Source organism: Hyla sarda, unplaced genomic scaffold (assembly GCF_029499605.1).
Source record: "Hyla sarda isolate aHylSar1 unplaced genomic scaffold, aHylSar1.hap1 scaffold_175, whole genome shotgun sequence".
In the NCBI taxonomy this organism is placed as follows: Eukaryota; Metazoa; Chordata; class Amphibia; order Anura; family Hylidae; genus Hyla; species Hyla sarda.
Window position 1 is genome coordinate 336,276 of NW_026608393.1, and position 19,170 is coordinate 355,445.

Below are 19,170 nucleotides of genomic sequence, written 5' to 3' on the forward strand. Positions count from 1 at the left end.
GGTGGAAATGGGTTTAAAAGTGATTTCGGCGGAGAAATATATATATATATATATATATATATATATATGCGCACACACACACATAGATATAAACGTATTCTCCGTTGAGATATTGCAGCCGCTGCTGTGTCCAGGCCCAGGAGCCTTAGCACTGTGCTGTGATGTCACTCAATACCACTGACATCACTAGGTGTAAACAACATCTCTCCTTTGCTGTGTATGTGACTATGGAGCTGTTTGGTGATGTCGTCTATTACGGCCTTCATAGAAGCAACAGGAGATTGTTGCATCCATCTTGAACCCTCAGAACTACAGTGCTATGATGTCACTCACTTCCACAGGCCTTGCAGAGTGTAAACAACAACAACCCAGCTTTGTTGTGTATGTAACCAAAGGGATTTGTGATGTCACCTAGAACCTTCACAGCAGCGACAGCTTTATGAGGAGCATCAGCACTGCTCTGCCTGAGCAGAACCATCACCGCCATAGGTTGTCAAATAACCCGGATTTAACCCACACAGGTAAGTCCAATGGGGTGCAGGCATGTCCTCTATGCTTACAGCTTCCCGTGGGTGTTGGTTTGATACCGTTTGGGGACAGCCAAGGAGGCATCTGCAGGCAACAAAGGTAGGTGTGTGCTTGTGTGTGTGTTTCCTATGCAGATCCTAAGCCCAGTGTCACATGCAAGTAGGAGGAGTAAGAAGGGTTCCTGGCAAATCCGGGTTATGGATTGCATTTAAAAAGGCCCCGTGGGAGTGCAATGGGCCCCTGTCTTGCTGCTTAGCAATAATGGTATGGGTTTAAGTTCTGCTGTGTGTACTGGTGGTTGACTGCCCCCCAGCCCAGAGTGTGCATGGAAAATTGTCTGGCAGCCTCCCTGACAGCAAGCAGTGATAGTGCCCATGAAGGGGACCTTGTTGGGCCCACCCCTTTCACGGTTATCGCTTCTCGGCCTTTTGGCTAAGATCAAGTGTAGTATCTGTTCTTATCAGTTTAATATCTGATACGTCCCCTATCTGGGGACCATATATTAAATGGATTTTTGAGAACGGGGGCCGATTTCGAAGCTTGCTTCCGTCGCCCTATGCATTGACCCGATATGGCAGTATCTTCGGGTACAGTGCACCACCCCCTTACAGGGTTAAAAAGAAAGATTCCTACTTTCATTGCTACCTGCTTGCTGGCTAGCCAGCTAGCCAGCCCTGTGGGCCTTGCTGCTGCTGCAGCCAAAAAACAAAAGGTGGTGCTGCTGCTGCTTCTGCTGCTTCTGCTTCTGCTTGTGTCTGGCCCCTGTTGGAGCGTCCAGGCACAGGACTTCTGCTGCTGCTGACTAAATGGCCTCCTTAATTGGATCATTTGAGTAGCCAGCACACCTGTGCAGGTAGGGCATGACATGATAGGCAGCTGCCTTGATAGCGGGTGGGTGCTGAATGTTCCTAATTGACAAAATAAGATTAATGCTTATGAAGAAATATAAAATCTCATCCCTTCCCCAATATCGCGCCACACCCCTACCCCTTAATTCCCTGGTTGAACGTGATGGACATATGTCTTTTTTCGACCGTACTAACTATGTAACTATGTAACATAACATGGGGGGGGGGGGGGGGTCTCCTGGCTGTTCACACAGGTGTGTCATTGCTGTACATTGACCATGCATTGCTTCTGTGGTATTGCAAAGGCAAAGACAAATGCTTCCAGCCATCCATTGCACTAATGGATTGGTCATCAGCTGGCTGTCTATGTCCCGCATCAATATAGACCAAAGTACAGAGGGTTAGGCTATGCTATTGTGCACCTACCTGATGCATCAGAAGGTGCGAGGCCCTTGCTAAATTCTGTGCACAGACTTTGAGATCTATGCTTTAGACTGTATCTAAACCTGCTCCAACATGGACTGACATTCTGGCCTACTTTCAGCCGATGCGACTTGTCTGTCGCTGAACAGTCGCTTTTTATGTATTCAGCACCTATGTATAATGTTGTAAAAATGCTCTAGAAGCTAAAGTCGCAGAAATGTCACACATATTTGGCCTGCAACTTTCTGTGCGACAAATTCAGACAGGAAAAATCAGTATAAATCCTTAGAAAATTATCCCCCAGTGTCTCCATCTGCTGGCGGTATTGAATAAGCATTGCTGCACTGATGGGGTATGCATTAGACGAAAAAAAAGAAGAAAAAGAAGAATAATACGCCCAGAAAAGAGGCGAAAAGGAGAAAAACGTAAAAAAACGTGAAAAAAAAGTAAGAGGAAGAGAAGGGAAAAAAAGGTGGAAATGGGTTTAAAAGTGATTTCGGCGGAGAAATATATATATATATATATATATATATATATATATATATATATATGCGCACACACACACATAGATATAAACGTATTCTCCGTTGAGATATTGCAGCCGCTGCTGTGTCCAGGCCCAGGAGCCTTAGCACTGTGCTGTGATGTCACTCAATACCACTGACATCACTAGGTGTAAACAACATCTCTCCTTTGCTGTGTATGTGACTATGGAGCTGTTTGGTGATGTCGTCTATTACGGCCTTCATAGAAGCAACAGGAGATTGTTGCATCCATCTTGAACCCTCAGAACTACAGTGCTATGATGTCACTCACTTCCACAGGCCTTGCAGAGTGTAAACAACAACAACCCAGCTTTGTTGTGTATGTAACCAAAGGGATTTGTGATGTCACCTAGAACCTTCACAGCAGCGACAGCTTTATGAGGAGCATCAGCACTGCTCTGCCTGAGCAGAACCATCACCGCCATAGGTTGTCAAATAACCCGGATTTAACCCACACAGGTAAGTCCAATGGGGTGCAGGCATGTCCTCTATGCTTACAGCTTCCCGTGGGTGTTGGTTTGATACCGTTTGGGGACAGCCAAGGAGGCATCTGCAGGCAACAAAGGTAGGTGTGTGCTTGTGTGTGTGTTTCCTATGCAGATCCTAAGCCCAGTGTCACATGCAAGTAGGAGGAGTAAGAAGGGTTCCTGGCAAATCCGGGTTATGGATTGCATTTAAAAAGGCCCCGTGGGAGTGCAATGGGCCCCTGTCTTGCTGCTTAGCAATAATGGTATGGGTTTAGGTTCTGCTGTGTGTACTGGTGGTTGACTGCCCCCCAGCCCAGAGTGTGCATGGAAAATTGTCTGGCAGCCTCCCTGACAGCAAGCAGTGATAGTGCCCATGAAGGGGACCTTGTTGGGCCCGCCCCTTTCACGGTTATCGCTTCTCGGCCTTTTGGCTAAGATCAAGTGTAGTATCTGTTCTTATCAGTTTAATATCTGATACGTCCCCTATCTGGGGACCATATATTAAATGGATTTTTGAGAACGGGGGCCGATTTCGAAGCTTGCTTCCGTCGCCCTATGCATTGACCCGATATGGCAGTATCTTCGGGTACAGTGCACCACCCCCTTACAGGGTTAAAAAGAAAGATTCCTACTTTCATTGCTACCTGCTTGCTGGCTAGCCAGCTAGCCAGCCCTGTGGGCCTTGCTGCTGCTGCAGCCAAAAAACAAAAGGTGGTGCTGCTGCTGCTTCTGCTGCTTCTGCTTCTGCTTGTGTCTGGCCCCTGTTGGAGCGTCCAGGCACAGGACTTCTGCTGCTGCTGACTAAATGGCCTCCTTAATTGGATCATTTGAGTAGCCAGCACACCTGTGCAGGTAGGGCATGACATGATAGGCAGCTGCCTTGATAGCGGGTGGGTGCTGAATGTTCCTAATTGACAAAATAAGATTAATGCTTATGAAGAAATATAAAATCTCATCCCCTCCCCAATATCGCGCCACACCCCTACCCCTTAATTCCCTGGTTGAACGTGATGGACATATGTCTTTTTTCGACCGTACTAACTATGTAACTATGTAACATAACATGGGGGGGGGGGGGGGGGGGGTCTCCTGGCTGTTCACACAGGTGTGTCATTGCTGTACATTGACCATGCATTGCTTCTGTGGTATTGCAAAGGCAAAGACAAATGCTTCCAGCCATCCATTGCACTAATGGATTGGTCATCAGCTGGCTGTCTATGTCCCGCATCAATATAGACCAAAGTACAGAGGGTTAGGCTATGCTATTGTGCACCTACCTGATGCATCAGAAGGTGCGAGGCCCTTGCTAAATTCTGTGCACAGACTTTGAGATCTATGCTTTAGACTGTATCTAAACCTGCTCCAACATGGACTGACATTCTGGCCTACTTTCAGCCGATGCGACTTGTCTGTCGCTGAACAGTCGCTTTTTATGTATTCAGCACCTATGTATAATGTTGTAAAAATGCTCTAGAAGCTAAAGTCGCAGAAATGTCACACATATTTGGCCTGCAACTTTCTGTGCGACAAATTCAGACAGGAAAAATCAGTATAAATCCTTAGAAAATTATCCCCCAGTGTCTCCATCTGCTGGCGGTATTGAATAAGCATTGCTGCACTGATGGGGTATGCATTAGACGAAAAAAAAGAAGAAAAAGAAGAATAATACGCCCAGAAAAGAGGCGAAAAGGAGAAAAACGTAAAAAAACGTGAAAAAAAAGTAAGAGGAAGAGAAGGGAAAAAAAGGTGGAAATGGGTTTAAAAGTGATTTCGGCGGAGAAATATATATATATATATATATATATATATATATATATATATATATATATATATATATATGCGCACACACACACATAGATATAAACGTATTCTCCGTTGAGATATTGCAGCCGCTGCTGTGTCCAGGCCCAGGAGCCTTAGCACTGTGCTGTGATGTCACTCAATACCACTGACATCACTAGGTGTAAACAACATCTCTCCTTTGCTGTGTATGTGACTATGGAGCTGTTTGGTGATGTCGTCTATTACGGCCTTCATAGAAGCAACAGGAGATTGTTGCATCCATCTTGAACCCTCAGAACTACAGTGCTATGATGTCACTCACTTCCACAGGCCTTGCAGAGTGTAAACAACAACAACCCAGCTTTGTTGTGTATGTAACCAAAGGGATTTGTGATGTCACCTAGAACCTTCACAGCAGCGACAGCTTTATGAGGAGCATCAGCACTGCTCTGCCTGAGCAGAACCATCACCGCCATAGGTTGTCAAATAACCCGGATTTAACCCACACAGGTAAGTCCAATGGGGTGCAGGCATGTCCTCTATGCTTACAGCTTCCCGTGGGTGTTGGTTTGATACCGTTTGGGGACAGCCAAGGAGGCATCTGCAGGCAACAAAGGTAGGTGTGTGCTTGTGTGTGTGTTTCCTATGCAGATCCTAAGCCCAGTGTCACATGCAAGTAGGAGGAGTAAGAAGGGTTCCTGGCAAATCGGGTTATGGATTGCATTAAAAAGGCCCCGTGGGAGTGCAATGGGCCCTGTCTTGCTGCTTAGCAATAATGGTATGGGTTTAGGTTCTGCTGTGTGTACTGGTGGTTGACTGCCCCCCAGCCCAGAGTGTGCATGGAAAATTGTCTGGCAGCCTCCCTGACAGCAAGCAGTGATAGTGCCCATGAAGGGGACCTTGTTGGGCCCGCCCCTTTCACGGTTATCGCTTCTCGGCCTTTTGGCTAAGATCAAGTGTAGTATCTGTTCTTATCAGTTTAATATCTGATACGTCCCCTATCTGGGGACCATATATTAAATGGATTTTTGAGAACGGGGGCCGATTTCGAAGCTTGCTTCCGTCGCCCTATGCATTGACCCGATATGGCAGTATCTTCGGGTACAGTGCACCACCCCCTTACAGGGTTAAAAAGAAAGATTCCTACTTTCATTGCTACCTGCTTGCTGCTAGCCAGCTAGCCAGCCCTGTGGGCCTTGCTGCTGCTGCAGCCAAAAAACAAAAGGTGGTGCTGCTGCTGCTTCTGCTGCTTCTGCTTCTGCTTGTGTCTGGCCCCTGTTGGAGCGTCCAGGCACAGGACTTCTGCTGCTGCTGACTAAATGGCCTCCTTAATTGGATCATTTGAGTAGCCAGCACACCTGTGCAGGTAGGGCATGACATGATAGGCAGCTGCCTTGATAGCGGGTGGGTGCTGAATGTTCATAATTGACAAAATAAGATTAATGCTTATGAAGAAATATAAAATCTCATCCCTTCCCCAATATCGCGCCACACCCCTACCCCTTAATTCCCTGGTTGAACGTGATGGACATATGTCTTTTTTCGACCGTACTAACTATGTAACTATGTAACATAACATGGGGGGGGGGGGGGTCTCCTGGCTGTTCACACAGGTGTGTCCCCATTGCTGTACATTGACCATGCATTGCTTCTGTGGTATTGCAAAGGCAAAGACAAATGCTTCCAGCCATCCATTGCACTAATGGATTGGTCATCAGCTGGCTGTCTATGTCCCGCATCAATATAGACCAAAGTACAGAGGGTTAGGCTATGCTATTGTGCACCTACCTGATGCATCAGAAGGTGCGAGGCCCTTGCTAAATTCTGTGCACAGACTTTGAGATCTATGCTTTAGGACTGTATCTAAACCTGCTCCAACATGGACTGACATTCTGGCCTACTTTCAGCCGATGCGACTTGTCTGTCGCTGAACAGTCGCTTTTTATGTATTCAGCACCTATGTATAATGTTGTAAAAATGCTCTAGAAGCTAAAGTCGCAGAAATGTCACACATATTTGGCCTGCAACTTTCTGTGCGACAAATTCAGACAGGAAAAATCAGTATAAATCCTTAGAAAATTATCCCCCAGTGTCTCCATCTGCTGGCGGTATTGAATAAGCATTGCTGCACTGATGGGGTATGCATTAGACGAAAAAAAGAAGAAAAAGAAGAATAATACGCCCAGAAAAGAGGCGAAAAGGAGAAAAACGTAAAAAAACGTGAAAAAAAAGTAAGAGGAAGAGAAGGGAAAAAAAGGTGGAAATGGGTTTAAAAGTGATTTCGGCGGAGAAATATATATATATATATATATATATATATATATATATATATATATATATGCGCACACACACACATAGATATAAACGTATTCTCCGTTGAGATATTGCAGCCGCTGCTGTGTCCAGGCCCAGGAGCCTTAGCACTGTGCTGTGATGTACACTCAATACCACTGACATCACTAGGTGTAAACAACATCTCTCCTTTGCTGTGTATGTGACTATGGAGCTGTTTGGTGATGTCGTCTATTACGGCCTTCATAGAAGCAACAGGAGATTGTTGCATCCATCTTGAACCCTCAGAACTACAGTGCTATGATGTCACTCACTTCCACAGGCCTTGCAGAGTGTAAACAACAACAACCCAGCTTTGTTGTGTATGTAACCAAAGGGATTTGTGATGTCACCTAGAACCTTCACAGCAGCGACAGCTTTATGAGGAGCATCAGCATTGCTCTGCCTGAGCAGAACCATCACCGCCATAGGTTGTCAAATAACCCGGATTTAACCCACACAGGTAAGTCCAATGGGGTGCAGGCATGTCCTCTATGCTTACAGCTTCCCGTGGGTGTTGGTTTGATACCGTTTGGGGACAGCCAAGGAGGCATCTGCAGGCAACAAAGGTAGGTGTGTGCTTGTGTGTGTGTTTCCTATGCAGATCCTAAGCCCAGTGTCACATGCAAGTAGGAGGAGTAAGAAGGGTTCCTGGCAAATCCGGGTTATGGATTGCATTTAAAAAGGCCCCGTGGGAGTGCAATGGGCCCCTGTCTTGCTGCTTAGCAATAATGGTATGGGTTTAGGTTCTGCTGTGTGTACTGGTGGTTGACTGCCCCCCAGCCCAGAGTGTGCATGGAAAATTGTCTGGCAGCCTCCCTGACAGCAAGCAGTGATAGTGCCCATGAAGGGGACCTTGTTGGGCCCGCCCCTTTCACGGTTATCGCTTCTCGGCCTTTTGGCTAAGATCAAGTGTAGTATCTGTTCTTATCAGTTTAATATCTGATACGTCCCCTATCTGGGGACCATATATTAAATGGATTTTTGAGAACGGGGGCCGATTTCGAAGCTTGCTTCCGTCGCCCTATGCATTGACCCGATATGGCAGTATCTTCGGGTACAGTGCACCACCCCCTTACAGGGTTAAAAAGAAAGATTCCTACTTTCATTGCTACCTGCTTGCTGGCTAGCCAGCTAGCCAGCCCTGTGGGCCTTGCTGCTGCTGCAGCCAAAAAACAAAAGGTGGTGCTGCTGCTGCTTCTGCTGCTTCTGCTTCTGCTTGTGTCTGGCCCCTGTTGGAGCGTCCAGGCACAGGACTTCTGCTGCTGCTGACTAAATGGCCTCCTTAATTGGATCATTTGAGTAGCCAGCACACCTGTGCAGGTAGGGCATGACATGATAGGCAGCTGCCTTGATAGCGGGTGGGTGCTGAATGTTCCTAATTGACAAAATAAGATTAATGCTTATGAAGAAATATAAAATCTCATCCCTTCCCCAATATCGCGCCACACCCCTACCCCTTAATTCCCTGGTTGAACGTGATGGACATATGTCTTTTTTCGACCGTACTAACTATGTAACTATGTAACATAACATGGGGGGGTCTCCTGGCTGTTCACACAGGTGTGTCATTGCTGTACATTGACCATGCATTGCTTCTGTGGTATTGCAAAGGCAAAGACAAATGCTTCCAGCCATCCATTGCACTAATGGATTGGTCATCAGCTGGCTGTCTATGTCCCGCATCAATATAGACCAAAGTACAGAGGGTTAGGCTATGCTATTGTGCACCTACCTGATGCATCAGAAGGTGCGAGGCCCTTGCTAAATTCTGTGCACAGACTTTGAGATCTATGCTTTAGACTGTATCTAAACCTGCTCCAACATGGACTGACATTCTGGCCTACTTTCAGCCGATGCGACTTGTCTGTCGCTGAACAGTCGCTTTTTATGTATTCAGCACCTATGTATAATGTTGTAAAAATGCTCTAGAAGCTAAAGTCGCAGAAATGTCACACATATTTGGCCTGCAACTTTCTGTGCGACAAATTCAGACAGGAAAAATCAGTATAAATCCTTAGAAAATTATCCCCCAGTGTCTCCATCTGCTGGCGGTATTGAATAAGCATTGCTGCACTGATGGGGTATGCATTAGACGAAAAAAAAGAAGAAAAAGAAGAATAATACGCCCAGAAAAGAGGCGAAAAGGAGAAAAACGTAAAAAAACGTGAAAAAAAAGTAAGAGGAAGAGAAGGGAAAAAAAGGTGGAAATGGGTTTAAAAGTGATTTCGGCGGAGAAATATATATATATATATATATATATATATATATATATATATATATATATGCGCACACACACACATAGATATAAACGTATTCTCCGTTGAGATATTGCAGCCGCTGCTGTGTCCAGGCCCAGGAGCCTTAGCACTGTGCTGTGATGTCACTCAATACCACTGACATCACTAGGTGTAAACAACATCTCTCCTTTGCTGTGTATGTGACTATGGAGCTGTTTGGTGATGTCGTCTATTACGGCCTTCATAGAAGCAACAGGAGATTGTTGCATCCATCTTGAACCCTCAGAACTACAGTGCTATGATGTCACTCACTTCCACAGGCCTTGCAGAGTGTAAACAACAACAACCCAGCTTTGTTGTGTATGTAACCAAAGGGATTTGTGATGTCACCTAGAACCTTCACAGCAGCGACAGCTTTATGAGGAGCATCAGCACTGCTCTGCCTGAGCAGAACCATCACCGCCATAGGTTGTCAAATAACCCGGATTTAACCCACACAGGTAAGTCCAATGGGGTGCAGGCATGTCCTCTATGCTTACAGCTTCCCGTGGGTGTTGGTTTGATACCGTTTGGGGACAGCCAAGGAGGCATCTGCAGGCAACAAAGGTAGGTGTGTGCTTGTGTGTGTGTTTCCTATGCAGATCCTAAGCCCAGTGTCACATGCAAGTAGGAGGAGTAAGAAGGGTTCCTGGCAAATCCGGGTTATGGATTGCATTTAAAAAGGCCCCGTGGGAGTGCAATGGGCCCCTGTCTTGCTGCTTAGCAATAATGGTATGGGTTTAGGTTCTGCTGTGTGTACTGGTGGTTGACTGCCCCCCAGCCCAGAGTGTGCATGGAAAATTGTCTGGCAGCCTCCCTGACAGCAAGCAGTGATAGTGCCCATGAAGGGGACCTTGTTGGGCCCGCCCCTTTCACGGTTATCGCTTCTCGGCCTTTTGGCTAAGATCAAGTGTAGTATCTGTTCTTATCAGTTTAATATCTGATACGTCCCCTATCTGGGGACCATATATTAAATGGATTTTTGAGAACGGGGGCCGATTTCGAAGCTTGCTTCCGTCGCCCTATGCATTGACCCGATATGGCAGTATCTTCGGGTACAGTGCACCACCCCCTTACAGGGTTAAAAAGAAAGATTCCTACTTTCATTGCTACCTGCTTGCTGGCTAGCCAGCTAGCCAGCCCTGTGGGCCTTGCTGCTGCTGCAGCCAAAAAACAAAAGGTGGTGCTGCTGCTGCTTCTGCTGCTTCTGCTGCTTCTGCTTCTGCTTGTGTCTGGCCCCTGTTGGAGCGTCCAGGCACAGGACTTCTGCTGCTGCTGACTAAATGGCCTCCTTAATTGGATCATTTGAGTAGCCAGCACACCTGTGCAGGTAGGGCATGACATGATAGGCAGCTGCCTTGATAGCGGGTGGGTGCTGAATGTTCCTAATTGACAAAATAAGATTAATGCTTATGAAGAAATATAAAATCTCATCCCTTCCCCAATATCGCGCCACACCCCTACCCCTTAATTCCCTGGTTGAACGTGATGGACATATGTCTTTTTTCGACCGTACTAACTATGTAACTATGTAACATAACATGGGGGGGGGGGGGGGGGGGTCTCCTGGCTGTTCACACAGGTGTGTCATTGCTGTACATTGACCATGCATTGCTTCTGTGGTATTGCAAAGGCAAAGACAAATGCTTCCAGCCATCCATTGCACTAATGGATTGGTCATCAGCTGGCTGTCTATGTCCCGCATCAATATAGACCAAAGTACAGAGGGTTAGGCTATGCTATTGTGCACCTACCTGATGCATCAGAAGGTGCGAGGCCCTTGCTAAATTCTGTGCACAGACTTTGAGATCTATGCTTTAGACTGTATCTAAACCTGCTCCAACATGGACTGACATTCTGGCCTACTTTCAGCCGATGCGACTTGTCTGTCGCTGAACAGTCGCTTTTTATGTATTCAGCACCTATGTATAATGTTGTAAAAATGCTCTAGAAGCTAAAGTCGCAGAAATGTCACACATATTTGGCCTGCAACTTTCTGTGCGACAAATTCAGACAGGAAAAATCAGTATAAATCCTTAGAAAATTATCCCCCAGTGTCTCCATCTGCTGGCGGTATTGAATAAGCATTGCTGCACTGATGGGGTATGCATTAGACGAAAAAAAAGAAGAAAAAGAAGAATAATACGCCCAGAAAAGAGGCGAAAAGGAGAAAAACGTAAAAAAACGTGAAAAAAAAGTAAGAGGAAGAGAAGGGAAAAAAAGGTGGAAATGGGTTTAAAAGTGATTTCGGCGGAGAAATATATATATATATATATATATATATATATATATATATATATATGCGCACACACACACATAGATATAAACGTATTCTCCGTTGAGATATTGCAGCCGCTGCTGTGTCCAGGCCCAGGAGCCTTAGCACTGTGCTGTGATGTCACTCAATACCACTGACATCACTAGGTGTAAACAACATCTCTCCTTTGCTGTGTATGTGACTATGGAGCTGTTTGGTGATGTCGTCTATTACGGCCTTCATAGAAGCAACAGGAGATTGTTGCATCCATCTTGAACCCTCAGAACTACAGTGCTATGATGTCACTCACTTCCACAGGCCTTGCAGAGTGTAAACAACAACAACCCAGCTTTGTTGTGTATGTAACCAAAGGGATTTGTGATGTCACCTAGAACCTTCACAGCAGCGACAGCTTTATGAGGAGCATCAGCACTGCTCTGCCTGAGCAGAACCATCACCGCCATAGGTTGTCAAATAACCCGGATTTAACCCACACAGGTAAGTCCAATGGGGTGCAGGCATGTCCTCTATGCTTACAGCTTCCCGTGGGTGTTGGTTTGATACCGTTTGGGGACAGCCAAGGAGGCATCTGCAGGCAACAAAGGTAGGTGTGTGCTTGTGTGTGTGTTTCCTATGCAGATCCTAAGCCCAGTGTCACATGCAAGTAGGAGGAGTAAGAAGGGTTCCTGGCAAATCCGGGTTATGGATTGCATTTAAAAAGGCCCCGTGGGAGTGCAATGGGCCCCTGTCTTGCTGCTTAGCAATAATGGTATGGGTTTAGGTTCTGCTGTGTGTACTGGTGGTTGACTGCCCCCCAGCCCAGAGTGTGCATGGAAAATTGTCTGGCAGCCTCCCTGACACCAAGCAGTGATAGTGCCCATGAAGGGGACCTTGTTGGGCCCGCCCCTTTCACGGTTATCGCTTCTCGGCCTTTTGGCTAAGATCGGGGTTTATTGCCTCGATCGGCGCTGAGGGTGCGAGTGAACTGCGCCGCGACTAGCTGCGTAGGTGATCAAGACTGTGGTACTCGTTACCGACAGATTTGGAAAGATGGCTGGATCCAACATGTCTGCAGTGGAGAAGACCGTACGCATCAAGGTGCTAACCACGGATCGTCTAAGAAACAGCATTGAATACATCGGCCATACCATTGTGGAGCGACTGGCAGGATTTTCCTTGAGCGACCTCTTTTGTGTCCAGGAGAACAAGCGCCAAGGTATTTATGACGTGTCCTTCTTATATGATGCTGACTGCCAGAACTTTTATGAGTGCTTAAAACGGAACAGTGGAAGTGAGGTTTTGCGGGATGTGTCCTTTTATCCCCTTTTTGAAATGGGGACAAAGACTTTGTTTATCCACATGTACAATCCGTTTGTTGATGTCTCTATGATTAAGAACTTCTTGAGCATCTATTGTGAGTCTATTGCTGGTGGTACTAAGCAGACAAGCAGCATTGGTGTATTTAATGGCACGTATAAGTTCTTTGTGAAGTTGCGGCTTGATGGAGATTGCATTGGAGGCGTTAAGCACCCTCCGGCGAACTTTACCATTGCTGGTTTCAGAGGTTATCTCTATTACTACGGACAGCCATCTTTCTGTAGAAATTGTCTATTGTTTGGACATGTGAAGGAGGCCTGCCCTGGCAGTAAGAAATGCAGGAACTGTAAGCAACCGGGGCATGAGGCGGGTGCATGTCCACACCCGAGGACCTGTGACCTATGTGGGGAAGCTGGCCATGTGTACAAGAACTGTCCAGTGTTGAAGAGGAGGGAGGAGGAGAGGAGAATGGAAGAGGAAATGGTGGAGAGGAGGAGGGCAGCTGCAGCTGCGGCTGCAGTGGTTCCTGCAAGAGAGAGCGTTATTATTGGAGAGGTACAGAGTCCTGTGGTGGTAGAGGAGCAAGTGGTGGTGGAGGAGGAGCAAATGGCGGTGCAAGTGGAAGAAGGGGAGATTGAGGATGCTCCCAGTCCCCCGGCTGAGGAGTCGCCGCAAATTGAAGAGTGGTCTTCTTCTGAAGGTGAAGACCGTGAGGAGAGACATAGAGAGAGAGAGGATGACTTTGATCTTTTTCGTCCCCCCAAGAAGACGGCCAGGAAGCTTTCTGGTGGACAGATGGAGTCGACGCTGGTGGCTACGGACAATCGGTATCAACCGCTATCTGAGAGCGACATGGATGCGTGCTCTGCGGGAGAAGCTTCTCCCACACCGCTGAGGAAAGCTACCTAAATAACTTTCTTCTTTTCTGTCAAATTCTTCCTTAGGGTTGTTAAGATGGTGGTATGTCTTTTTTAGTCGGTTCTATAAACGTTAGAGTCTTTAGAAGTAAAGTCAGAAGGACAGTAATTTTGGAGGACTTGGCAGGGAAAAAAGCGGACATTATTTGTTTGCAGGAATGTGGGCTAAATGATATTCCGGGGAAGGGAGAATGGGCTTATGGTCCTGCTGTTTGGTCGGTGTCTGGGCATAATAGGAATGATGGGGTAGGGGTGCTTTTTAAGAGCTTTAAGTTTGAAGTTTGTAGTTATGTGGTAATAGAGGAGGGGAGGTGTATCATGGTGGAGGTTAAGGTGCAGGGGGTTAAATTTAGGTTGATAAATGTGTATGCGCCGGTAAGGAGGGAGGAGCGGGTGGGGTTGTTGGAGGTAATTAAGAGGTTTCTGCCGGGTAAAATACCTTTGGTGTGGGTGGGGGATTTCAATTGTGAAATTGAGGGGAATGTGGATGTATCTGGGAATATTCTTAAAAGTATGGTGTGTGACTTTAAGTTAAAGGATGTGGCTGAAGCGTGTGGAGTGTGTCCTTTGTTAGATACATATTATTCTGATAGTGGAAGTCATAGTTCCAGACTTGATATGTGTTTTGTGTCTAAGGGTGTGTTATGTAAGAATTATATGCAAGAAAAAGTAGGATATTCAGATCATGAGTATGTGTGTTGTGAGTTAGTATTGGATGCAGATTGTGTGAGTGGGAGGGGTGTATGGAAATTAAATGTTAAATTGTTGGAAGTGGAAGGAGTGTATGATAGATATGTTAATAAGTATAGGGGTTGGTGTAAGAAAAAGAATGATTTTCCTGATATATTGTGTTGGTGGGAATGGGTTAAGGGTCAAACAAAAGTTTTCTTTAAAAGAGAGGGATATAAGCGGAATGCTGGGAGGAAGAAGAAGTATGAATGGTTGAATAAAAGATTGGTGTTTCTCAATAAGTTAAAGAAGTATGGCTGGAGTGTGGGTGAGCAGATTGAGGTTGTGAAGAGTGATCTAAAAAATTGGTTGAATGAGAAAGGTAAAGAGTTGATGTATCAAGCAAAACTTGATAAGTTAGAGAAAGATGAGAAATGTTCGAGATATTTCTTTAAAAAAGTTATTGGGAAGAGAGAGGATATGGTAAGAGTGTATGATGATGATGGCTGTCTGGTTAAAGGTAAAGCTGTGTTGGGAGTGGTTAAAAATTTTTATGAAGAGTTGTATGCGGTAAAAGATTGTGAAGAGGACTTGCAGGATGAAGTGTTGAGAGTGCTTGATAAGAGGGTGGATGGTAGTGAATATGGGACTCTGATGAGAGAGATTGGAGAGGAGGAAGTGAAGAGGACTGTGGATAGTATGTCAAGAAATAAAACGCCTGGAGAGGATGGGTTGCCTGTTGAATTTTATGCTTGGATTTGGGATGTTGTGAAGGATGATTTGGTGGAAGTGTATAGGTATATGTGGAGGAAGGAGAGAATGGTGGAAAGTATGAAGAGTGGAGTGGTTGTGTTGATTTATAAGAAAGGTGATGTGAATGATGTGAGGAATTGGAGGCCGATAACTTTGTTGAGTGTAGATTATAAGGTGTTTGCTAAAATAATTACAAATAGGATGAGAGATGTGGTTGAGCAGGTGATTGGAGAAGAACAAGTGTGTGGAGTGCCTGGGAGAAGAATAAATGAAAATTTGTGTTTGTTGAGAGATTTGTTATGGGATAGTATGAGTAGGAAACAGGAGGTTAGAGTGATGTCGATAGATTTTGAAAAGGCGTTTGATCGTCTGTCACATAGGTTTTTGTTTAGAGTATTAGTGAGAATGGGATTCCCGGGTGATTTTGTAAATGTTGTAAGGATGCTGTATGATGGAGTATATAGTAAGGTTTTGATAAATGGTTGGATGTCTGAGAAGGTGAAAGTATGTTCTGGTGTAAGGCAGGGTTGTCCGTTGTCCCCTATGGCTTTTATATGTGCTATGGAGCCATTATTAGAGATGTTGCGGCGGGATAAGTGTGTTAGAGGGTTAAAAATTCCAGGGAGTGGTGGGAGAGAAGTCAAAGTTTTGGCCTACATGGATGATGTGTGTATTTTGGGAGAGTCTGTGGCTGTTATGAGAAGGGCAAAGTTACTAGTTGGATTGTTTTGTGGAGCGTCTGGGTTTAAGGTGAATTGGGACAAAAGTGAGTATAAATGTTTTGGTAGTATGCAAGGAAGTGAGGATGTGGGTATGAAGAATATTGAAGGTGGTATTCAGGTTTTAGGTGTTAAAATGGATGAAAGATTGGATGGGAGAGAAAGTTGGGATGATGTAGAGAAGAGAGTGTCCAAAAAATTGAGTCTTTGGAGGTTGAGAGATTTGTCTATGGTTGGGAAAGTGCTGGTTGTGAAAAGTGTAATATTGCCTATTTTATTGTATGTGGCAATAGTGTTTCCGCCAAGTTATATGGTTTTAAGGAAGTTAAAAAGAATTTTGTTTGTGTTTTTTTGGGGTACAAAAGTGGAAAGAGTGAGGAGAGAAGTTGTGATGAAGGATGGTAGTAAGGGTGGAATGGGATTTCCAAATCTAGATGTGTATTTGGGGGTGAATGTGGTGTTTGCGGTTAGAAGGATGATGAGAGGAGAAAAGAATTTTGCATGTATGTTGAGATATTTAGGTGGGCGTGTGTTATGCAAATTAGGTTGGCTGGAGAGAGATTTGAGAGTGCCTTATGCGTTTGTGTGCCCGAGTTGGTATTTGTATGTGGAAAAGTTTTTGGAGAGTTATAGGTTGATTGGTGTGAGAAAAGAGTTGTTTGAAAGTAAGAAGAATGTGTTTGGGTATGTCGCCGCAAGTGAGGTGGAGTGTCCGATTAATATGGTAAGAGGCCAGGATGTGTCTAAGGTGTGGAAGAGTTTAATGACAGACGGAATATCAAATAGACAGAGAGAGATAGGATGGCAGTGTTTGCATGGAGCCCTACCAGTAAGAGAGTTCCAAAGGAATAGAGGTATTGGAAGGAGTGAAATATGTCCGAGGGAAGATTGTAGTGGGGTTGAAAGTGTGATGCATGTGATTTGGAATTGTGACATGGCTCAGAATGTATGGAGAGGGATAGGTCCGTTGTGTAAGGAGTTGACTGGGATAAATAGGTTCTCATATGAGGTTGTGATGTTTGGTCTTAGTATGATTGGAAGAAAGAATGAAAGAGTGTTGTTTGTGTTGTTGGCGATTGTGAAGGAAGTCTTGTGGGATGTTAGAAATTTATATGTGTTTAAGAGAAAAGATGTGACTGTGGAAGGAAGTTTAAGAATGATTCTGGATAGGTTGTACACCGTTTATTTACGTGATAAAAAGAAATTAGGTGAAATAGATGCAGAAGGGATATGGAAATTTTTGAAGTGGAGACATGTTGTAAGGGTGTAATGGTGATGGTATTTGAATTTGTTTTGAATTTGCTTTGAACAAATAAAGAATGACCTAATGATGAGTTAGACTTTACCATGAGTCAAAAATGACGCGTTATCTAAGTGGTGTTTAGTCTAAACCTGAAGGTTTATAAAAAAAAAAAAAAATCTGTTCTTATCAGTTTAATATCTGATACGTCCCCTATCTGGGGACCATATATTAAATGGATTTTTGAGAACGGGGGCCGATTTCGAAGCTTGCTTCCGTCGCCCTATGCATTGACCCGATATGGCAGTATCTTCGGGTACAGTGCACCACCCCCTTACAGGGTTAAAAAGAAAGATTCCTACTTTCATTGCTACCTGCTTGCTGGCTAGCCAGCTAGCCAGCCCTGTGGGCCTTGCTGCTGCTGCAGCCAAAAAACAAAAGGTGGTGCTGCTGCTGCTTCTGCTGCTTCTGCTTCTGCTTGTGTCTGGCCCCTGTTGGAGCGTCCAGGCACAGGACTTCTGCTGCTGCTGACTAAATGGCCTCCTTAATTGGATCATTTGAGTAGCCAGCACACCTGTGCAGGTAGGGCATGACATGATAGGCAGCTGCCTTGATAGCGGGTGGGTGCTGAATGTTCCTAATTGACAAAATAAGATTAATGCTTATGAAGAAATATAAAATCTCATCCCTTCCCCAATATCGCGCCACACCCCTACCCCTTAATTCCCTGGTTGAACGTGATGGACATATGTCTTTTTTCGACCGTACTAACTATGTAACTATGTAACATAACATGGGGGGGGGGGGGGGGGGGTCTCCTGGCTGTTCACACAGGTGTGTCATTGCTGTACATTGACCATGCATTGCTTCTGTGGTATTGCAAAGGCAAAGACAAATGCTTCCAGCCATCCATTGCACTAATGGATTGGTCATCAGCTGGCTGTCTATGTCCCGCATCAATATAGACCAAAGTACAGAGGGTTAGGCTATGCTATTGTGCACCTACCTGATGCATCAGAAGGTGCGAGGCCCTTGCTAAATTCTGTGCACAGACTTTGAGATCTATGCTTTAGACTGTATCTAAACCTGCTCCAACATGGACTGACATTCTGGCCTACTTTCAGCCGATGCGACTTGTCTGTCGCTGAACAGTCGCTTTTTATGTATTCAGCACCTATGTATAATGTTGTAAAAATGCTCTAGAAGCTAAAGTCGCAGAAATGTCACACATATTTGGCCTGCAACTTTCTGTGCGACAAATTCAGACAGGAAAAATCAGTATAAATCCTTAGAAAATTATCCCCCAGTGTCTCCATCTGCTGGCGGTATTGAATAAGCATTGCTGCACTGATGGGGTATGCATTAGACGAAAAAAAAGAAGAAAAAGAAGAATAATACGCCCAGAAAAGAGGCGAAAAGGAGAAAAACGTAAAAAAACGTGAAAAAAAAGTAAGAGGAAGAGAAGGGAAAAAAAGGTGGAAATGGGTTTAAAAGTGATTTCGGCGGAGAAATATATATATATATATATATATATATATATATATATATATATATATATATATATATGCGCACACACACACATAGATATAAACGTATTCTCCGTTGAGATATTGCAGCCGCTGCTGTGTCCAGGCCCAGGAGCCTTAGCACTGTGCTGTGATGTCACTCAATACCACTGACATCACTAGGTGTAAACAACATCTCTCCTTTGCTGTGTATGTGACTATGGAGCTGTTTGGTGATGTCGTCTATTACGGCCTTCATAGAAGCAACAGGAGATTGTTGCATCCATCTTGAACCCTCAGAACTACAGTGCTATGATGTCACTCACTTCCACAGGCCTTGCAGAGTGTAAACAACAACAACCCAGCTTTGTTGTGTATGTAACCAAAGGGATTTGTGATGTCACCTAGAACCTTCACAGCAGCGACAGCTTTATGAGGAGCATCAGCACTGCTCTGCCTGAGCAGAACCATCACCGCCATAGGTTGTCAAATAACCCGGATTTAACCCACACAGGTAAGTCCAATGGGGTGCAGGCATGTCCTCTATGCTTACAGCTTCCCGTGGGTGTTGGTTTGATACCGTTTGGGGA

The 19,170-nt window shown here is 45.1% G+C and overlaps 6 non-coding genes across 6 annotated transcripts; all 6 read left to right on the forward strand.

Moving 5' to 3' along the window:
• The first annotated feature begins 940 nt into the window (after positions 1-940).
• Positions 941-1,131, forward strand: LOC130313078 (U2 spliceosomal RNA). The gene has a single exon (XR_008861100.1). It is a non-coding gene; the product is annotated as a U2 spliceosomal RNA (small nuclear RNA).
• A 2,091-nt stretch (positions 1,132-3,222) lies between these two features.
• On the forward strand, positions 3,223-3,413 carry LOC130313079 (U2 spliceosomal RNA). The gene has a single exon (XR_008861101.1). It is a non-coding gene; the product is annotated as a U2 spliceosomal RNA (small nuclear RNA).
• Positions 3,414-5,519: 2,106 nt separating this feature from the next.
• On the forward strand, positions 5,520-5,710 carry LOC130313080 (U2 spliceosomal RNA). The gene has a single exon (XR_008861102.1). It is a non-coding gene; the product is annotated as a U2 spliceosomal RNA (small nuclear RNA).
• Positions 5,711-7,806: 2,096 nt separating this feature from the next.
• Positions 7,807-7,997, forward strand: LOC130313081 (U2 spliceosomal RNA). Its single transcript, XR_008861103.1, has one exon. It is a non-coding gene; the product is annotated as a U2 spliceosomal RNA (small nuclear RNA).
• Positions 7,998-10,083: 2,086 nt separating this feature from the next.
• On the forward strand, positions 10,084-10,274 carry LOC130313084 (U2 spliceosomal RNA). Its single transcript, XR_008861105.1, has one exon. It is a non-coding gene; the product is annotated as a U2 spliceosomal RNA (small nuclear RNA).
• A 6,940-nt stretch (positions 10,275-17,214) lies between these two features.
• Positions 17,215-17,407, forward strand: LOC130313167 (U2 spliceosomal RNA). Its single transcript, XR_008861175.1, has one exon. It is a non-coding gene; the product is annotated as a U2 spliceosomal RNA (small nuclear RNA).
• The last annotated feature ends 1,763 nt before the right edge of the window (positions 17,408-19,170 follow it).